Below are 20,022 nucleotides of genomic sequence, written 5' to 3'. Positions count from 1 at the left end.
GAGGGTGAAGAGCATACTCTCCTATTACCAAAAGACTCCAATCACAAGTTTTATGTGCCTATAAAAAAATGAACAATTATTCAATGCTGCACATGAAAACAAAAATAAAGCAAGTTTGGGTTTTTATGCTTTGGGTAGCCCTGTAAAAAATGTTAGTAGCCCTTGTGCATTTGAAGCTTTGACATGCGTTCTTTTATATGCAAGGTTTCAATTTTTTCTTCACAAAGAGGGCAACCTGTAATCACAACTCGTTAGCCCACAAGTTAGCACGAAATAATCACAAAAAAAACTATGAATTAAACCTCTATAAAATAGCCTAGAAATTTTCTTTAAAACAACAGTCAGCCAGCTAATAAGAAATTTGATCAAATCCCTTAAGGAACGAGCAAAAAAATTGTCAGGCAATACTTTTTGCTAAATAAATGTCGTGCAATACTTCATAGTATAGCAGGGCGATAGTTTTTGTTTAAGCGATACTTTTTATTCAGCCGAGCAATAGAATTTTGCACAGAGGGTGACAATATGCAAGCTTCAAGTGTGACACTATTTCCAAAAAAAGTGTCACACGACAATATTGTGAACTGTCACGCGATACTGGAAAAATGTTGCCCAAAATTGCGACTGTAAAGAAAGAAAAAATGCAAAGCAGCAAGGGAAATGCAAGCAGAAATAGGAAAATGTAGGGTGAAATGTACAGTCCAGCCCCATGGTGGGTGCCAAAAATGTACACTAGAAATGTGTCACACTCTAAACCATTCTATCCAAATGATTCCATGAGTTGGAATGCTTAGATGCTGGCTTAGAGCTCCCTATCCATAGAGTGCAAGAAGCTAGGATTCAAACATGAAGGCTCTCAGCCAAGCCTTAGAAATGTGCTTCTTGCTAGTAAACCATGCAACAGGAGATTCTTTGAGACAAGAGCAAGAAAGCAAGTGTTTACAATGAGTTCCTCAAAGATGCAATGCAAGATGGAAGACTAAACTTAAATGGAAATGCAAGATGCAGCTATGCTAGAATGTGAATGAGAGTGTTACAATACCATTATTTAAACTATGTGAGATTATTGCAAGAATCAAAGCTAAACTAACATGTAACTATGCTAAAAATGCCATATGATCTTATGCTAATATGATAGAATGAGAGAATGAGACAAGAAATGAGAAGTTCTCCACAAAGCTCCAAAGAAACCTATTAGAAAACCTATAGCATAACAATATTCAAAAGATGGATGGATCGAGGGGGAAAGCTCTCTCCCTTTTAAAGTCATACGGATGATAGAGATCAAGATGAAGATGGTGGATGATCAATGGTGGAATTGGAAAAGAGGAGTGATCCATGTGCACACACATGTCAACCAATAGAATATAAGTTGACTTGTCATATAAGACAAAAGTCACAAAGCCTTTTCTTTTAATTGCAAAATAGAAAAAGGACTTTATGTGTGCACTTTAAGTGGGTTAGAAGAATGGGGTCTTTTATTTAATTAAAAGGGGACATGTTCTTTTAATCAAATAATGAACTTAGGATAGCATAGTAAAACTATAGGTTATAATAAAATAAATTGATTATTAGAAATTTGGTCTAGGTAAATGATTAAATTAATTTAGCCAAAATGCTGAGAAGGGGCTAATAGTCTAGATGACCATTTTTAGGTGATTACACCCCTATACCATCCAAAGATGCATCAGTGCACACCATGAAGTCTGCAGATGGATCTGGTACTGCAAGAATCGGTGCACTCGTGAGGGCTCTCTTAAGCTCTTGAAAAGCTCTATCACACTTCTCCATCCACTCATATTCCTTTCCCTTCCTCTGAAGAGATGTGATGGGATGTGCCAATTTGGAGAATCCTGCAATGAAGCATCGATAATACCCTACTAGACCCATAAATCTCCTCACCTCAGTGACACTGGTGGGTGTCGGCCAATCCATGATGGCCCTAATCTTTGATGGGTCCACTGAGACACCATCGCCTGATATGACATGACCCAAATAACATATCTTAGGTCTAAAGAATGCACACTTTGACAAGCTGCCAAACAATTGGTTTTCCCTCAATTTCTACAATACATGTCTCAAGTTCTCTTTGTGCCCCTTCATCACAAGAATATATCAAGATGTCATCCAAGAAAACAACCACAAACATATCCAAAAAGGTGTGAAATACTCCATTCATGAGGCTCATGAATACATCTAGAGCATTCGTGAAGCCAAATGGTACCATGGTGAACTCGTAGTGACCATACCTAGTACGAAATGCAGTCTTAGGGATATCACTATCCACAATCCTCAACTGATGATAATCTAACTTGAGATCAATCTTCAAAAATACATGAGTGCCCTGCAACTGGTCAAAGAGGTCATCAATCCTAGGAAGAGGGTATCAATTTTTGATGGTTACTTTGTTCAATTTTCAATAATCAATACACAACCTAAGTGATCCGTCCTTCTTCTTAACAAAGATCACTAGTGTGCCCCAAGGTGACACACTATGTCAAATATGCCCCTTCTCTAAGAGTTCCTCCAACTAAATCTTAAGTTCACTAAGCTCATGAGTAGTCATCATGTACAGTGCTCTCGACACTAGCTCTGCTCCTAGCACAAGATCAATATGGAAATCCATTGCTCTAGGTGGAGGTCTACCAGGGAGCTCTGAAGGAAAAACATCTGCAAACTCCTACAAAATAGGAAAATCATCCAAGGATGGCTCCCCCTCTGGATCTTCCTCCCTATCACTGATGGTGATAGCAAACAACTAATATCCCTTTTACATGCACCATCTAAGCTGCATAGTGGAAATCATACGAAGGGATATGGGTCTCTTAACCCCAAGGATCACTCTAGAGACACCATTCTCATCCACACATTCCACTCTCTTTTTTCGACAATCCATCTTGGCGCTGTGAGCATATAGCCAATCCATGCCAAGAAAAATATCATAAGAACCTAGAGGGATAATACATAGATCAAACATCATGGACATGTCTTCAATCTAAATTGGGCAACTATGCACCATGGAACTAATTGACACTCTAGCTCTTGAGGCTAACTCTACCTCCCAACTGTCATCCTGACTAACTACCACTAGCCCACAACGTTCCACAATGAAAGGAGATATAAATGAATCATTAGCTCCAGAATCAAATAAAATAGTAACCATGCTACCTCATATACTACCTGTAGCCTCAATAATTGTTGCCCGATGCTCAGCCTGGTAGTTGTCAACTGGTGCAAAAACTCTGTGGGATCTACCTACATCGCCAACGGTTGACTCTAAAAATGCCCCTCTCTGACCACTAGAGGATTGTCCCTGATAACACTCTCTAGAAATATGCCCCATGCTACCACAAGTATAACATAGTTCTCGTGTATAGGATCGAGCACCTTGTGATCCAGACTGCTGCGGGCCCCCTGACCTGCTAGATCCACTGAATCAACCCCTAGAAGACTGTTGAGTCTTTGCTGGCTGTGACTGTGGGGCTTGTACTTTCTAATCTTGCCTTGGGCCCTGTTAATGCCACTGCTTGGGCTTGGAGCCTTGATAACCCTGTGAGAGTTTTTGCTACTGCTCCTGGGGTTTCTGCTACTGAGACTGTTGGCCCTTAGAGGACCCTACTATGTAGTTTTGATTCCCTTTCCAAGGGGGTTTCTGTTGGGTAGAGTTTTGGTTCTGAGACTGATCTCATGACTCCTATCTACCTTGAGTGTCCTCTACAATTAGTGCCATCTCAACAACCTATCTGAAGGTGGTAGGAAAGGCCATACGAACTAGAACCTGAAGTGAGAAATTCAAGCCCATGATAAAATGATGCACTCATAGTTTCTCATCCTTCATGTACTTAACATAAGGAAGGAGCTTGAGAAACTTGCTCTCATACTGAGCCACAGTGAGACCCCTCTGATGTAGTGAATGAAATTCCTCTATCTACTTCTATCTGAAGTTATCAGATAGGTACCTCTCCCTGAACTGCTCTAGGAATGACTCCCATGTGAGGGTATCCATGCTCACTTCTCCAATGGTCTCCTCCTAATGCCACCAATTGGAGGCATCTCCTCTCAACTAATGAACCGCTAGTCGTGCCTTTAGATTACTCCCATACAGACATAATCCAAAGCATCGTTGTAGGCTCTATAACCATGCCTCTATTGCTATTCCCTCAGTGGAATAGGTAAATAATGGTGGCCTGAGTCGAATCAATTCCCTAATATCATCTCTTATATGTCTAGGAGGTCTATCAAGTGGGGGTCCTCTCTGGTGTATTGACTCTTCCTTGTGCTCACCCTATCCCTCCAACTGTCTCGGAGGGGGACTCCTAGTCCTCTCTTTGACTCTAGGTCTGCCTCCTCCGGGTCCCTTCGCTTCCACAACTGGAATCTGCTGACTTGGCTGAACTACGGGTACTACTCTCTGCTAAACTACATCGATCAAAGTCTAAAGTGCATCTATAATGTCCTAGTTCAAGTTTGATGGTGGTGGAGGTGGAGGTTCATCCTCTTGTCCTGCTCTACCACCTCTCGCCCTATGACCTCTACCTCGCTGATAGTTCTGTGTAACAAGAGGCATCCTACACAATTAAAGTTTTTAGTTAAGTTTAGAAGCATAATGGTTTTAGATTCCTAGTGTTGAAACTAGGCTCTAATACCAAAATGTCATGCCCAAAAGGTAAGGACAAAAACACACACAACAATTTAAAAAAAAAAAAACTAATTAAGATGATAGGGTTGACAAATGTTCATATGATTAATTAAGATTAAATAAGATAACATGGTCGTAGAAGTTTTAAAGGTTTAACTATAATGGAACCAATCATGATCAATTGCCACAACCTAAGGATGATCTAGTTAACTAGGCCCTTGCTACTAAATTAATAACTTGAATGTCATTACAACTTTAATCATTTACCCTAGGCTTAATGTCATTAGTTAACTTCTATCATCTTCATCATTCTAATTACGTTTTAAAACTTTAATCCCAAATCTAAACTTAACCTTAAAATTTTCTCCAACATACTTATAATCATCTAATTAATTAATTAATTGTTTGCTATTAAAATTGATGACTAGAACAATTTCAAATGAATCTATAAGTTACTAAACTTTGTTCAAACTTTATTATAATTTAAGGTCCAATATTGAAATGTCAATCATTACAATAAACTAACTAATTCATAAATAGTATCGAACTAGTTATAAAACATTAAGCCTATTTTAATTTAAATGTCCTAATATCAATTAAAAATTTTAAATTAGAACTTATAATAAACTACATTTAAATTTCTATTCCATACTAACTTCATTATAACATTATGGTTAATGCTTAACTATCAACCTAAGCATATATGCATAACACAAAAGATCTTGAATTAACCAAGCTCAATATTAAAAAAAAAAAGACAATTTAAATGCTCCCTAATCTCATAAAGTAATTATAATCTAATTAATAAATTAATAAGAATCTAATCTAAGCTAACGGTAGAATCTACCCACGAAATAATGATACCAACTACTAATCATATTTTACATTTAAGGTAGAACTTTCAAACAATTATCAATTAACTAATGTTAATTTCTACTAACTCAATTTAAAAAAATCTAATACTAATTAAATTATAACTAAATCTAAACTATCTTAACTTTAAGATTGTCATAATACCAAACTAAAATAACACTCTATGAATTTTAAAACATGAATACATCAACTAAAACAAAACCACTAACTAACTGCTACACTAACAATATAATGCCATTCTTGTTTGCAATTAACATAATCTAATTTCTAACTAACATTATTAAATTGCTCATACTAACAAATATATTTAACCATACTAACCAAGGATTATTACCTAACTACTAACCTAATTAACTTACTAATTAAACTTACAAAACAAACATGAATAAAAGAAATGAAATTTATAACCTACACTACCAAGCTACAACTACCCACCCTAGGCCTACCCCATGTGCTGTCCAAAGCCTACACATGGCAGGCCTATCCCCCATCCCAAGTGGGAAGATGTCACGTAGGGGGAGACTTTGCGATTGGAGGAGATCATGGGGGGATAGAGAGTATGTACGTCCCTCCTCAAAATTTAAACATTACTTGCCCCCCCTTAAAAGAAGCAAGGTCAACATTTAAATGGGGAGGAGACATGACGTGAGTTGGATAAAAAAAAGTTTATAACTTATTTCTGCCCTCCCTCATGATGGATCGACCCCCTATACTTGTTGACAGGTGGGTGGAAAGCTATATATATATATATATATATATATATATATTTTATTTTTTTTGAAATTTTTATAAGATTCGACTTGTATCATAAGTCTTATGGAATTAAATGCCAAAAAGTTTTATTGTTGGGAAGTTGAATTTAAAAACATTATCATATATATATTTTGATGCTTGATATTCAATTCTTATTAAAGTTATGTTATTACAAGAATTAACAATGATTTTTTTTTTAAATTTGCAAAGCAAGGAATAATATTACATGGAATATTCTCTATGACTAAGTGAATTAAAATTTCTTCCATACATTTTCTAGAGGGCCTTTTTGACCTGGAGGTGCACATTTTTTTTTTAGAAGCCAATTTTGACTAAGTGTTGACATGTTTTCTTGCTAAAATTCTTTGATATGCAAGATGATTTTACAAAATTCTAGAGACAATATGGAGTTATAATCCTCTTAATCAAATTGATTTTATTCTTTATGAAGCTTAACAAGGAATTATGATCCTATATTCAGAATTCAAAAAGGTGATGAATAATTCTTATCAAATTTTATTGCATTACTAATGAAGCTTAACAATGAATGTGATAACTTGGTGATCACAATGTAGAATTATTATTACATGCTAATATTCAAAACATGAATTGGAAACTTCAAAAAATCAATTGTCTTTCACTATCATAATTGAAACTTAAAATTTCCCAATTCAAGACTTTATCTATCATTCTAAGTTCTTACATACATATGTCAAGATTTGGAACCACATGAGAGCATTGCAAGGAGAATTTCATAATCTTTTCTTTCCTCTATTATTCATCCTAGTTTAAGGCTCCATCAAGAAAGAACCAGTAAGAAAACCCGATGTCTTTGCCACTACATCAAATTCAATTACAACTTACATAATATTACAATTCATTGAGTTTTCTTCAAGGCTTTCACAAGGGAACTTTTATCAAATGTCTTCATTCAATCAAGGGAAAACATGGAAAAGACAAGAACCAACATGGTGTTAAACAACACAATGAGATAAGCAAATTAAACATGCATTCCCACCCGGTTGCACAATAGGTCCAACAATGAACCAATATAGGGGAAAGGTGGATTTTCTCAATAGGAGAAGTCAATCACCATACCATCACATAGCCCTTTCAGGGCTAAAACTTCAAGAACTTCCATTCTTTCACAAGGCCCTTTCGAGGCTATATCCACAAGGATTTTCATTCTTTTCCACATTCAAGAATTCTCAATAACAACAAGGTATGGAATGACAAGTAGGGGACTATACACCCTACCCTTTCTCCCTCCCCTCACCATGAGAGGAGACTCTACACTATTGAGGTCCAACTAAGGCCCTTTCTGCAAGCATGGCCACTTCTTCCCTATCCAAGGGTGAGTGTTGCCAAAAAAAATCCCCATCAAAACCTCTCAAAAACAATCAAAACATCAAGATGGCATATGAATAACATCAAAAGAAGACAAGATAAAATCCCTCCCAAATCCACCCCAAACACACAAACAAGAAATGCATAACTACTCAATGTCTCCAACATGATTCAAGAAAGATTCAAAAAAAGAACACACATAAAGAACCATTCAAGGAGTGAAGAACTCCTACCTTCATATAAGAGTTATGGCAATGGTGGTTTGAGAAGAGCTTCCCTTTCTTCCTTCAATCTTCAAGACTTCCTCCAAAACTAGAGGATTGGGTGACAAAAAAAAAACTACCCCCAAAATGCCTCTAAGTATGGTCCTTAACTCCACTAGGCTTCAAGTAACTCAAGATGGAGGTTTGGTTTTACTAACCCAAGTAAAGAACAACCCATTTTCGAAGTCAACCTAAAATAGGGTTTTTGAGTGACCCTAAGAGTCTACCTAGGAGGCTAAAGGGTTGGAAAGTAACCCCACCCATACCATTACCCATAGGGGTACTTAAATTTAATTTTTCTAAGCCTTTAAAGACTTATTAGGAACAAATAAAAGTTAGGGGAGTAGTAAGATCAAATTACAACCTTTTAAAGAATTACAATACAAGGTTAGCATAAAATTAACAAGTAATTTAGCCCCATTTTTCCATTGAGTTGTCTTGGTTAATTTTCTTACACACTCATTGCACACATCAGTAGGTCCAAAAACCACATGCATAATGTGAATTACATATTAGAGGAATTATATAAATTAAAGCATCCATTTCTTAATAAATAGTTGTTTATCTAATTCTACTCATATTTCTAACCTTTCAACTTGCATAACCAAATGTGTTAGTGTTGCATACATTTTCTTCATCATTATACATATTTATAAGCATTAAATGACAAAATCAAATAACTGAAGTAAGCATCACACATCGTAAAATAGCATAACAATGTTCAATGTATCCAATAATGTTTTGACATAACAAAGCATGAGTATCAAAATAATAATGTATCATCAGTGCTAGGATGGGTCAGGGCGAGGCCTCACAAATTTGTCTATGATGGATGGTTTTTTTGGTTATAATCAAGTGAAATTCAAAGAAATAAAAAAATACAAAATAACATTTACTACTCCATGGGGAACATTTGTGTATGCCAGAATGCAATTTGGATTAACGTATGTTCTAGAAATTTTTCAAAGAGTGATGGATGTTACATTTGAAGGACTTATTGATCACATCCTATTAGTCTATCAAAATGATCTTACTACAAATTTGAAGAAATTAGAGGATCATTGTAGTCATTTGGAAAAGAGATTTAGTGGAGCCCTTGAATATGGTATATATATATCAATCCAAAAAAAATCAGTTTGTAGTCATAGAAGAGAAATTATTGGGACATATTGTATCCAAAGAATGCATAAGACTAGATCCTAATAGAGTAGATGTTGTTGATAATATAAAAGTTCTTAAAAATGTTAAGGCTTTGTATCTAACTTTTCAAAAATTGCTAAACCTATGTCCAAGATGTTAAAGAAAGGATAAAATTTGGTTTTGGATGATGAATCTTTACATGCTTTTTCAAATATATAGAAAGCAATAAAAGAAGCCCCAAATTTCAAGGCACCAAATTTATAGAAATATTTCCAAATATTCTACTTTGCATCATATCATACAATTTCTACAATCATGCTCTAGAAAAATGAAGGACATGAGCAACCAATTTCCTTTTTTAGTAGAAGTTTGCAAAGATCAAAGTTAAAATATGGTATCAATGAAAACAAAGTTTATACTTAAACAAAAGTAATCAAATATTTTAGGCCATGATTGGTAGGTGATGATGTAGTAGTTTATGTACCCAATGCTATAGTCAAAGATATTTTTAAACAAATGAAGACTACATGAAGGAGATGCTGATGGATTAATCAAATATAGGAGTTCAATATCATCATTCAAATAACCTAATTAGTAAGAGGTCAAGGATTAACCAAAATCATGGCTGATTCTAACTTGGAAGCAACATAGATAAATCAAGTGGAAGAAGAGAAATCTAAAGTAGGCATTGAAAAATTCTTTTTCTATGCTAATATTTTATATTAATTGAGGCATATGAATTATCATGAGGGTTTGAATGAGAAATAGAAAATAACTATAAATTTGTGGGCAAAAAAATATATCCTCATCCAAGGAGATCTTTTTGGATGAGATGTTTATTGGAAAAAAAGAGATGGTATATTCACTTTTTCCTAGATATTTATCAAGAAACTTTAATCTTAGAAGATTTGAATGAAGAGGTATGTTGAGGATATTTTTCTTCCAAGATAACTATTCACAAGATTCTATGAGAAGAATATTATTGGCCATATCTTTTCAAGGAATGTTGTGCTTATAGAAGAAAATGTGAGGCATGCTAATTTTTTTTAGGAAAATTGAAATATAATGGATCTTTTTCTCTCATATACTTGCAAGAATAAGAACCATTCTAAATGTGGGCAATTGACTTTATAGAGGAGACTAGTAATAAATAAAGTAATGGGCATCGTTGGATCCTAGTTGGTATAGATTATTTCACTAAATGGGTAGAAGCTATACTAATTAGATTCTCTACTAGCATGGTTGTTACATATTTTTAATGAACAACATAATGACCAAATTTGGAGTCCCTCAAAAAATTATTGTTGATAATGACATGTGCTTCAGATCAGAGGATTTTTCAAAACTTTGCAATAAATATGGTATAATGATCTCCTATTCTTATCCTTATCATCCTCAAGGAAATGGAAAGGTTGAATCCTATAATAAGAGAATACTTAAGATCATAAAAAGGATGTTGGGTAATAATAAAAGAACCTAGGATTCAAGGTTGCATCTTGCATTGTGAGCTGATATGATTACAAGAAAGAGGACCACTAGAATGTCACAATTTGAACTTGTCTATGGAAAAGAAGCCAAGGTTCCTAAAATAATACATCACCATTTTACAAGCTCATTAAGAAAGAGCATCTAGAGTAAATTTAATTTATGGATGAAAGGATTGATGCATTGGTAAAATTGGATGAGAACTGGAGGACAACATTAGAGCATAACACTAAAAAGAAGAAAAAAAGGTTAAATATCTTCATGACAAAAAATCAATGGACATGACATTTGTTATCAAGGTGATTGGGTACTAAAGTAGAATGTAAAAGATCAAGATAAATAAAAATATGGAAAATTTGATGCTTTATTGCTAGGTCCTTTTATTATATCTAAGAAAGTAAAAGAACATTCATTTTTCTTGCAGGATACTGATGGGAACATACATGAATTTCTTGTTCATGGCCAATATTTTAAACCCTTGTCTTTTAATATGACATTTGATTACTTGTAAATTATTAGAATAGGACTAGTTCTACTTATTTTTCTTATTATTGTTCTAGAGATAACTAGATTCTTGTGATATTCTTGAGAAATATGCTTCCTTAGAAAAAGAAATTCATGATACTCCAAAATTTTCCTCAAGATTGATCCATTTCACATTTTTGGAGCTGAGATTGAGTAGATCTACAAAATGATGACCTTTTGGCAATTGGAAAACACATCATCAACTTGACATCAAAGATCCAAAATATTGGAATATCAAGAAAGTAATATGAAAAGGGCTTCGATTTTGTAATTTTGTAGCATGAAAAATCACATCCTCCCAATTTTGCAATTTCATCAAGCATCTAATAATGGTCATCCATTTTTGTAATTTCACAATTGATGAGTTCATGTCATCCCAATTTCATGATTTCTTGGCCAATGAAGTAATTTTGCCTCAATTTTGCAATTCTGCATAGAAGAGATCATTTTAAATTTGTAATTATAAGAAATAACGACAAAGGAAAAAATGAATGTTTTATTTTCAATCTCATAATAGGGGAAGCATGAGAAATGGATAAGAATATTTTTTTGGGATCAAATTCATAGTGAATTACACAATGATAAATTTATGGTGGTGGGTATAGAATAATCAAGAAATGATGTTAAAAATTAGCGTATTAAACTTTCCTATTTTTAATAGGACACCATGACATTGTCTTTCATGAATATTCTCATGAAGATGAATTTGTGTTCTATTCACAAGTTTTAGAAAAACACAAACATATGATTACCAATGCAAGATTATATTGCAAAGGATGATCCAAAGCCTATTATGCAGTCAAATGTGACTCCAAAGCATGAGGATCAATTGGATGTTATTAATAGCATACATGTTGCTACTTGGTAATTACAGACTAGTTACACGAGCTTTGCCAATGACTATCATGCATTGGAGCTTGAGTAGGATAAAGTTGAGATTCAATAGATTCTTTCAAGGCTTCAAGATCCTCAAGGAAATCAGTACTTAGATTTAGGATGTGATATGTGAATTATAATTCTCTTAGACTAATGTTTTTGTTATGATAAATTTTGGTGAATGGTTGTAACTAGTTATTAGTAATCATTGGATGGAGAACTTGGAGTATAGAAACTCTAGTTAATTGAAGTAAACTTCAAATGATGAAGACTAATTAAACAAAATATTCATAAGCATATGAGTTTTGGGTATTCAAGAGTTTGCCCCAATTTTAATCTATCAATAGAAATGTTAATCCAAGAGGATGATCCACATATACCAATATTGATGATCAATTCCTAGAATTTGGAATAGAAAAAAGGTATTTTTATTAATTAAAATAAGAGTACAATTGGGTTTTGACTAGCTCCAATATCTTTCCTATACTACATACATATATTTACTATTTTCTTTTATAACTATGTATTTTTTGTTTTTATCTTCTTCCTCTATCTATCCTAAGGTCTTGGTAACATTTCTTGTAGAAAATAAAAGGGTGCAAGAATCTTCAAACTTGTACAAAAACTAACTAATAACTAATTGAAACCATTCACTAAAATTTACAATACCAAAAACATAAGGATCTCAACTAAATGCTACATAGTAATCTCACACATATTAACTTTCTCACTTCCTATTGTCATCATATATGTTTTATGAATGAATCCAATAGGTATAGAGTTCACTCTCAAACTATAATTCATCTTATATCTAATTATTTTATTAATAAGTCTCACATCAATTTCCTCAATCTTATCTAGCTTCATATTTCTTCCATTAGATATTAATTTTAAGTTTGTTAACTAGTCTCTTGAGATTTTGAGCATTCATAGGATTACTATCCTCATTACTTATTATATTTAACATATTAATCATTTTTATTTTTAATTGTGATTGGAATGTCACTAACCCAAAATATGTCTTCATGAATATGACTTGGAATTATCCTTCCCAACTCATGTTAATCAAACTCCTTAAAGAACATATAGCTAGTAATGTTTAGGTTTTCAAAAATTTTAAACCCTTGTTTGAAAGATAAGTTATTTTTTTGAACAAGGTTCATTTCATGGTTGATTTCATTATCTCCAATCGACTCAAATTTTCAATGAATGTAAGTGTAGATATCTTCTACATGTAACACTCTACCAGGTACTTGTAAATGCACTAAATGGGTCATCTTCCTAAGAAATATATGGATTATTATTAAAATTATGCCTAGGTTTCTCATTCACATCAAAAACCATTGATTTTTCCATTATTTTCAAATTAAAGCTTCAAACTACAACTACGCAAGTGATAAATACCTTAAAATCATGAATTCAGGGCTTGTTGAATTTTCTTTCAATTCTTCTTCAATATACTTCAATTCACTCTCAAATTCTCCCCCTTTTTCTCCTTAAGTTCTTGCATGGTCAAATGGTACACAAAAATCCAATTTCACCCTTTAAATATGTTCAAATTTATTTCTACATCAATTGCAAAAGTACTTATAGATGAAAAAGTTGTTCTCAAGAACTAGTAAACTTGTTTCTATTCAAACACTCACATATGAACTCAAAATATTATGTGCACACAACTATAAATTCCCTATATCCATATCTACCTCATATTAACTAAGAAAACCATCATTATCATATAGGAGGTAAATAATTTTCTAATGCTAATTTCCCTTCATTTTCTAAGAAATAAGTTGCGCAAATAGATAGGGGTTGGATTGAAACTATCACTGATTTCAACTTGTTTTCAAGTGTTTCACTTGACTTCTTCTCTGCCCAAACTTGTGAACTTTCTAGTGTCTTATCTTTACCAAATGTTTCATGGAGGTTTTCTATGTTTCTTTCATATTTTATTTCTAATTATTACTATTATTCTCATTCCTTGTGGCATTGTTCACATTCTTCCAAAAGTTTTGTGTTCTCATGTTGTTCCTCATGTTGTTTGGAATTTTCACATTGGTCATCCTACAAAGTGTTGATGTATGTCCCCTGCTGTTACATATATGACTTGTTATCACATTGTTTCCATATCTAGGTACTGACTAATTTATCTACAATCTACAATCTCTAGAAATATGCCCAAAGTTGTTGCATTTATAACACATGATTCCATTTCTTATACCTCAAATAGGTCTATGAGCTGGAGGGTTAGTACCTTGATAGATATTATTATTAAATCTAGGTATTCTACACTCACTAGCTCTATGTCCATAGCCAAAACAATTATAACAATAACCAAAAATAAGGCTAGTAAACTTATATGTATAGTCCTTTGTGTGAACAACTTCATTACATGCATAACATTTTCTAGTAAATTTCCTCTTTACTTCTCTAGGTGGTTCAAATTTCTTAGATACATCTTTAGATTGAATGGTCTCAACCTTATTCGTATCTTATTGTTGTGCTTCAAGTTATTGTATCACATGATCTAGTTCCTCTATAGTCTCAAATCTCTTTGATGATTCTCTTTCATGATAAACAATGCTAGTCTTCTCATTAGGAGGTCTTTGTGTCATGTTCTCATCAAGATTCTTATTACTCAAATACAATTTCTCAAGATGTTTCTTTGTCTGTGTAATTTATCCTTTCATAATATCATTATACCTCTCAAGTTCTATATATTATAACTTTGAAGATCCAAGTCCAAATGTCACCTTCGTAAGATTGGATCTTAGCTTTCCATTTTTAGATCTCAAATTTGATTCAATTTTCTTGTCATCATCCTTGAAACTCAATTTTAGGTTTGTAATCTCTAGCTTATGCTTCAAGATTCATTCTCCTTTGTAAGCCTTGAAACTTCATTTCTTTCCTTGTTAGGATCTTTATCCTCTTTCTTGGATTTGACATATTATATCTTGTCTTTTAGCATCTCAATGCAGCCCTTCACATTTTTATACTTATGCTTAGGAGCATCTCTTTCTTCTATTATTACATCAAGTTTCTCAAGAGCTTCTTCTAGGTTCTTATGTAACTGATCCATATCCATAGAGATCTTACTCAAGCTATTAGGTCTTCTCTAAGTAACTATTCTTTGATACAAATTATTTGAAATAGAAAATATTTATTGGGGGGGAGGGGTGAATCATTATTTCACAAAAAATTTCCCAACTATGGATATCCTTTATAACCTTAAAACATACACATGTGAATAAACTAAAAAGTAAACATAATAGTAGTATAATGCAACTCATAACACCATTTTTTGTTAACTTGGAAAACCCTAGCTAAGGGAAAACCCTAGTGAGGATGGTACCCACAAAATGATCCACTGATCAAAAGTATCCTATGAAATATATTGACCCTCCTAGGAGTCTATTACATTCGTATAGTCTCTTGGTCCTTGTTAGAGGACTAGGCCTTGTTAGAAGCCTCAATCCTATTAGAATTTATTATTACAATTACAAAAATTTATGCAAGATGATCCCATTCCCCAAACATGAAATACAAAATAATATTTTTTCCATATAGGTGAAGATAAAAAAACCTCTTGCCAATGTTAATATCTTCAATATTTGATTTGACCTTTGTAGCTCACTATACAATCTTTGCATGTACTACATCTTACTACTCTTGTCAAAAATTTTGTTGTTCGATACAATTGATTAATTGTGTGTTGTCTTTGATGTTACACAAATGCCATATTAGTTGAAAATTATTGCATGTTGAGCTCACTTGGTTAGTGAAGACAATTTTTCTAGTCTACCAAGAATTCCTAAGTTTACTCATATAGAAGGGAGTATCTATAGAGCTCACTTGCGTGTCAAAGGAAGTTATGCAAAAATGAGTGTTAACCAAGCTCACTTGGTTAAGAAAGGGAAATTTGAATAGAGTTAGTATTAACCTAGTTAACTTGGTTACCAAAGGGATTTTGTAAGCTCATAGTGTTAACTAATCTTCTTTTGGTTAAAATAGGAAATTTCTTTAGAATTAGTTTCTACCAAGCTAGGTTAGCTACCAAAGGATTTTCTTATTTTGAAATGTAAAGATTAATTATTTTACCTATTGATTCTAGCCAACTATGGTGATGAATATTGGTTATTCTAACTTGTATTTGAGCTGACTTAACAATCTGGAAGGTATAAGTAAAAGGTTAAGTTGTGATTTCACAGTCTGTGATATGCAGGTTGAATGAGTTGAAAGAGATAAGAAGAAAGGAAGTGAACTTGAAGGATAAGAAGGTATCCTTGTGGAGTAGAAAAGTGTTACTTGATTAGGAAAGATCAAGTATGAACCAGAATTGAGATTTGTAATCAATAATTCAGCCGCATCACAATCAAGTCATTTTATTGTTACTCTCTAACCATTGTAGTAGTGGACTAAAATCTCTTAGCAGAGTTGGTTTAATAGCCATTTGTAAATCCTCTAACAAGGTAGCAATTTTATTGAATTTTTTCAAGAGCTCTTGCAAGGCCACTCCTGATAGGGTGATTAAATCCTTTAACAGGGTCACACCTAACAGTGTGTTTTGTAACCTTTAACAAGGTTGGCTCCTAAAAGGGCTCACTTCAGAAGAGTGAAAAATAGTAACTAGTTACATTTGGTGGTTTTTTCCAAATTGGGTTTCCATGTTAAATCCTAGTGTCTTATGTGTTCATGTTATTTCTTTCATGCTTGCAAGTAATTACTAATAATATCTTAAGATATGCTAAACAATACACACTCTACATTTACCTAGTTACAACAATTTTTATATGCTTACTGAGTATCAACAGTAATTAGTTTTATCAGTATGAATTTCATTTGACATCTAAGGGATCTAGGATTTATTTTAGTAGTAATTGATTCATCCCTCCCTTCTCAATTACTCCTCTTATATTACCAAAAATCGATATCAAAGCTTTTTGTGCTTGCAGAAAAGGTTTCAAGGACCTAAGCTTTAAAGATCATGATGTCTTACAAGAGAGAGATTCCAAAGCTACATAGAGACAACTTTATAGCATGGCAAGGACTTATGAGGCTTCATCTAGCTACCATTAGTGATTCAAGATGCAAATATCTTGATGAAGAATATAAAACACCCACTAGAACATTATCAGTTGAAGATATTGTTGAGAAAAAGAACCATAACATCATGATGAGTAACATTGCATCTGCTCTCAGCTATGCTGAATTTGATGAGTTCAAAGACTATAAAACTAGTTTTTATATGTGGAACAAAGTAAAAGAAATCTATGGAGGAGATGACAATGTAATAAGAGCCAAAGTAGAAGTTCTTAGAGGACAATTTGATCAAATGAGAATGAGAGAATATGAAAACATTACAGAATATGTGGAAAAAATCAAAGCTAGTGTTAGTGCAATTAGAGCATCTAGAGGAGAAATCAAAGAAGAAATTATTGTAAGTAAAATACTCAAAACTTTGCTTCCCATCTATGCAATTAGAGTATCTACTATTCAAGAAAAGAGATGTGATCCAAATAACAAGATAGGCTTGGATTCCCTAGTAGGAAGATTGATATCTTTTGAACTAGAAAACTTTAACAACTATGTTCCTGCTTCCAAGAATATTGAGTTTGCATTTGAAGCTAAACTTTCACTCAAAGAAAAAGGAAAGAAAATAAAAGATAATCAATCAAAAAGTGAGGAAGAAAATGAAGAAAGTTGTGATAGTGATCCTAAAATTGTTGAAGCTCTAGTTGCAAAGAAATATTCTAGGAGCAAAGGAAAGTACAAAGTTAAAATTAGTCTAATCTATTTTTCTTGTGAAGAAACTAGTCATATTGCTACTAGGTGTCCAAACAAAGAAAGCAAGGAAGAGAAAAAAAGCCAAAAATATAAAGGCAAGAAAGAATTCAAAGGTCACAAATCCTACAAAGGCAAAGGTAAGAAAGCTTGTTTTATGGCTAAAGATTTTGATAATAGTGAAGATGAAATGGTATATATTGCTATAAAAGATGAATCTGATGATGAAGGAGATAGGATGGCACTTGTCTCTCATGTTAGCAAAAATGACACATTGATCATAGATAGTGGATGTTCTCACCATATGATTGGAGATAAAACTAAGTTTGAACATTTTGAACACTATGATGGAGGTAGTGTAAGGTTTGGAAACAATGAACCTTGTTGTATAAAAGGAAAAGATTGCATCTCATTAACCAAAAAACTTGTATGTGACAATGCCTATTGGGTTGAAGGACTAAAATATAATTTACTAAGTGTGGCATAGCTAACCAACATTGGATTCAAGGTAGAATTAATGAATGGAAAAGCAAGACTATTAGATAACCAAGGAAATTTGATTGGATCAAGTAGGCAAACAAAATTTAACCTATTTTATCTTGATCTTGGTGATTTTTCATGTTTAATTGCTCAAGTAGAAGACAGTTGGTTATGGCACAGAAGGCTATGTCATGTAAACTTTGATAATATGGTCAAGATAAGAAAACTTGAAAGAGTAAGAGGTATTCCTAGTTTGAAGAAACCTGATGTTGGATTATGCAAAAATTACCAAATTGGTAAAATGGGAAAGACTAGTTTTAAGAGCAAAAACTATCAGTCAGAAGATGCCTTGGAAATTGTGCATACTAATTTATGTGGACCCATTGGAATAGAAACTTATAGTGGAGAAAAAAATTTCATTCTTTATGTTAATGATTATTCTAGAATGATGACTTTTGTGTATTTGAAAGAAAAATTAAAAGCTTTTGAGAAATTCAAATGGTATCTAGCTAGAGTAGAAAAAGAAACTAGAAAAAGATTGAAATGCTTAAGATCAGATAGAGGTGGTGAATTCATCTCAAATGAATTCAACAATTTCTGTATTGAAAGATGAATCAAAAGACAAGTACCAGCCCCTGGTACTCCTGAGAAGAATGGAATAGCTAAAAGAAGAAATAGATCTATCATGGATTATGTAAGAACACTAATGATTGAGAAGAATGTTGTTATCAAATACTAGAAAGAAGCTATCAGCACTGTAGTTCATACTCTGAACTGAGTTTAGTTGAAGAAGGACTCAAACAAATTTCCCTATGAAATATGGTATGGCTACAAACCCAATGTAAGTTACTTGAAAGTATTTGGCAGCAAATGTTATATCTTGAAAGAATCTAGAAAAGGAAAATTTGATGTAAAAGGTGATGAAGGTATATTTCTAAGATATTCTTGCAGAAGTAAAGCATACAAATTTCTAAATTTGTCCACTCACAAAATCATAGAAAGTGCACATGTGAGAATTGATGAGTTTGCAAAAAAGATTGAAGAAGAAAGCAAAAAGGAGCCAGAAGATTACAAAAGATTTATCTACTATTAACCTAATACTTTTCCAAACACATTTGACAAAAAGGAGACTTCATCTCCTAAGCTTTCCAAGTCTCTATCAATTGCCAAGTTGTAGGAAGTGCAAACTGAGTAACAAGGACCCGAGTCACATTCAGAGGCTGTCGAGTTAGTGCATATCAAGTGTGAAGAACCTAAGCCACATATAGAAGGACCCAAGCCTAAAGTTGAGATTCAAAATGAAGACAATACAATTCATTCAAAAATCAAAGACTTTTATTGACTAAATATGTCAGAAGACATCATGCACCTAATTAGATCATTGTACACAAATCAAATGGAACAATGATAAGAAACAAACTAGAAGGTAAATGTTTACTTGCTAAATTTGAGCATAGAAGTGTTAAAGATGCACTAGAAAATGAAATTTGGATTAAGGCTATGAATGAAGAAATAGAACAAATAGAAAAGAATAAAACTTGGACTCTTGTACTTAGGCCCAAAGATAAAAATGTGATTGGTACAAAATGGGTATTTAGAAATAAGTTGAATGAAGAAAGAAAAGTGTCAAGAAGAAGGTATTGATTAAGGAAAAAAAAATTCATATTGCAAGATTAGAAGGGTGTTAAGAATTTACTAGCTTATGTAGCTCACTAAGGATTCAAAGTATATCAAATGGATGTTAAATCTACTTTCTTGAATGGAATTCTTGATGAGGAAGTTTACATTGAATAGCCAAAAGGTTTTATTAATCCTGACAAAAGGGACATGGTCTACAAACTACACAAAGCCCTATATGGTCTAAAA

The sequence above is a fragment of the Cupressus sempervirens genome, chromosome 5 (assembly GCF_028749045.1).
Source record: "Cupressus sempervirens isolate cs-2001-9-10 chromosome 5, ASM2874904v1, whole genome shotgun sequence".
NCBI lineage: Eukaryota > Viridiplantae > Streptophyta > Pinopsida > Cupressales > Cupressaceae > Cupressus > Cupressus sempervirens.
The sequence above is the reverse complement of the archived record's forward strand: the minus strand, read 5'-3'. Positions refer to the sequence as shown.